Here is a 3,837-nt window from a genome sequence, read left to right as displayed (position 1 = left end):
ATAAACAGTAAAGAAATACTTTCCACTTATTTTTTTCTCTTTACTCCAAAATTACACTTCATCCAACATTTTTTTTGTCATTCATTAAACACTTTTTGTATTCCACATAATAATTAAATGAACTAAGAAAAGCACAAAAATTTATTAACACTCATCTGATTTCACCAATATTTGCATTGATGGCGAACTCTGACGACTTTTTTTTTTTCCATTGTCACATCTCAAAGGCAGAAAAAAAAAAATGAGGCCCCGGCGAAAGTAAAGAACACGCACACGCGGTGTTTAGGGTTAGGCCGAAACGGGTGGTATACGCATTTTTTACTTCCGCCGAGATCCCACTCCCAAAGGAAAGAAATATACGCTTCGGAAACGTTTTGCCAAAAACAAATAACTCCATATAATTTCCATCACATTGAACTTTACATACCGTTTTGCTTTTTATTTTCGCACAAACCAAAAATTGTGGATTGATTGTTCATCAGTTTAAGATACTAGCGACCAGTTGCTATTCTGCAAGATATCAATATTTCTCGACTATAGTCTCCTCCTCACGAAAGAAATGCTTTGAAATGAAGAGACGGGTTTCAGCGGCTGGAAATACGTTGTCTTAGAAAGTGTTATTGTAAAATAGTTTATGGAAGATTTACCACAAGTAGATGTGTGAAAAACAAAACTGGAATTTTAAAAGAATTATCTGTAGCACCATAATTTCAGTTGTTTAAAATGTAGGAAAAAATATATTCAATCAAATTATGGAACCAAAAGAATCTCCTGTTTTTCTTTCTGTCATAAAAACAGGTGATAGCAGTACCTTTTATAAAACGGCATGTTTTCATTTCTTTTGTCTTGTTTGAGAAAGATAAAAAAAAAAGGTATGTAAAATTCAATATGATGGGAATTATGTCAACGCTAACAATTGTGGAATTAGATGTGTTGACAAATTCTAGATTTTGTCTTAATTCGTTCAGTTATTATGTCGTATAGAAAAGCTTTTACAGAATGACAAAAGTATGAAAAAGTCTTTAACGTTTCGAGCCTACGCTCTTCCACAGAAAGGAACACAGAAAGAAACAAGGAGAGAAAAAATGTGTGTAGTGGTTAGCGATATATATATATATATATATATATATATATATATATATATATATATATATACACATACACGCACAGACGTGTTGCCAATCGCACACACAAAAAAAAAATTACAGATAACAGCAAACATTTGCCTATTGTACTACTTCTATAAGTAGAGTCAGATTTATTTATCATATAAGAATTAATTGAAACTTTAGCGGACTATTTATATATATTTTTTTGCGTCTGTGTGCATATGCTGCGCTTTTACAGATGTTGGTGTACTTTTGTAATTCTAGTTTAATCCGTGTGTGCTTTTGTGTGTGCGTATATTAGCGAGAGGTCACGAATGTCACATTTAGCCGGCGGGTTTTTATTTTTGTCTTTCTTCTAACTCTGTTGCATTCTAGTTATGTATCTCTTCAGCTTTGTGTGTATCATCAGATTTCTAACTAAATATTTATCATATCTGCATCAACATTTTTTATTCAGTTAAAAAATAAATGCTACATTTTAATTTTAAAACTCCATGTAGGTTTCGTTAAGCTTAACCCATTTACCTACATATCCTCACTACTTTATCAGTATTGTGAATATTAAATTTATCTTAGTGGGTGTATAAACATATTATCTGAATCTGTTCAACAGTGTTTTAACCGTCCTCCTTTATTTATACCTTTTTTTTTGTTAAGTTTCCCGCCAGTATTTCCTTATTAGAACGACCCTTTTCCTAATTCCACCAAGTCTTACACTTCCGCCGCGTCACAACTAATCCTCCTTCTTTCCTTGTCTGTTTGTTTGTTTGTCTGTCTGTCTCTCGGTCTCTCTGTCTGTCTCTTTCAGTCTCCAACACACACATACACATGGACACACGCTCACACATACAACTATAGTAATTTTTAACATTCTTTCACACACTATTTTCAACCTGGAAGGCGAAACTCAGCGATCTATATTTTAGCCAAAGTAAATACACTATGCTCTATTCTTACTCTTGTATTGAATTCACTTTTATGTTAAAAAAACAGCCCTTACGATTGTATGGCTATATATGTAAGACGAAGAAGATGAAGATATTAATATATTAGTTTATAAGTATAAGTTTAATATGTGTTACATTTGTCATTCCGTATAAATTTGGTATAACTTTGGTATAACCTCGGTGAGTATCTGATCAGGTGGCACTCCCTGCTATTCAACAATGGGTAAATTTATACAGGCCTAGTGAAATTTATCACACCGAAGCGGAATGGCAGTGAAACGATTGTAACCAACATTAAATTTATACGCCTGCTGTGTTTAAAAATCTTGTAAAGGGTGTCAGTAAGAGGATATCGAACCTATCCTCGATCAAAGATATTTTCGACGCTGCAGTCCCCTATTACAACGAGGCTTTGACAGTCAGCAGGTTTAAGGCCGGCATCTCCTATATATCGGGACCTAACACTTACAAAAGAAAGCACCACCGTAAAGTCCTTTGGTTTAGCCCCACACTTCTCACTTATCAATACCTGCGTGAGAAGGGTCTTCCTTAGATAAGCTGATAAACATTTTAAAAAATTCCATGCGTACAGACGATTATTTGATAGACACAACATAAGGTTCTCGTTCGCTGTGCACCAAGTGTAAAACAAGATTTTAATGAACGTCCCTAAAGTCTGCACAAAGGCAGGTTAACAGTGAGTGCCCAGTAGGCGGTCGATGCAACTTCGAGGCTGCAGTCTATGAGGCAAAGGTGGTGTTTGGCAGCAGCAGCAACAATAACAACAAAAGCAGCACCGACAACGTAGGGACACATGCAGGGGAATATGTTGGAGCAACCGAGGGCCCCTTTGAGCTACGTCTAACTAACAAGTTATCTTTTAGGATCCCCAGAGAGGCACATCATTACTATATTGGTCAACTACAAATGACATTTAAAAGAAGAGGGAACGTTATGCAGGTTTAAATTGAAGCTCCTGGAACTGCCTGGGCCATGCTTCGACGGAAGCAGACGATACACACCTTACTTGGACGAGAGAGCAAGAGTCCTAAAAAATTCGATCGAGCTGGATGCCTTCTTAAATCTAAAAACGGAAGTTTTTAGTTGGTGTCCCCATGATAAAGAATTCGCGTTGGAAACATGGGCTTACTCGCTTGCTGACAAGTTCATTTTCGGATATAAACTGACCCTTTTCGGACACAATTGGAACCATTCAAAGTGAGGCAACCCCGTTTCTCTCAGAAGGGCTTTCCCTTCGAAAATATTCATTTCACGGTTTTCTTTTCACCACCAGGCTGGCCAAGAATATATTTTTACCTGCATTAGAAAAAAGTTATGTTGTTTCGGCCACCAGTTCTACTTGGTCGCCTATATTGCTAAGTGCAATAATAGACGTGAACCGACGGTAACTTTCTGACTAGCCATAACCAACGGCAACATAATTTATAAATATACGTATATTCTACCTTTTACTTGTTTCAATCTTTAGACTGCGGCCATGCTAGGGCACCACCTTGAAGAATCTTAGTCGAACACATCGACCTCGGTACTTAATTTTTTGAAACCTGGTACTTAATCTAATAATCTCTTTCACCGAACCGCTAAGTTTCGGGAACCTAATTGCACCAAACTTGGTTATCATGCAATGGTAGGACACACACACACACACATGGTATGCATTCCTAAGTATTAATATGCGTATTTTCAGTAAAAACGAAGAAATAATTTACATTTGTGCTATCTTTCGATAGGTTTGCCTTCCAATCGTTATCAGGTGTCAT

Source organism: Octopus bimaculoides, chromosome 20 (genome assembly GCF_001194135.2).
Source record: "Octopus bimaculoides isolate UCB-OBI-ISO-001 chromosome 20, ASM119413v2, whole genome shotgun sequence".
Classification (NCBI taxonomy): Eukaryota; Metazoa; Mollusca; class Cephalopoda; order Octopoda; family Octopodidae; genus Octopus; species Octopus bimaculoides.
This window is presented reverse-complemented; position numbering follows the sequence as displayed.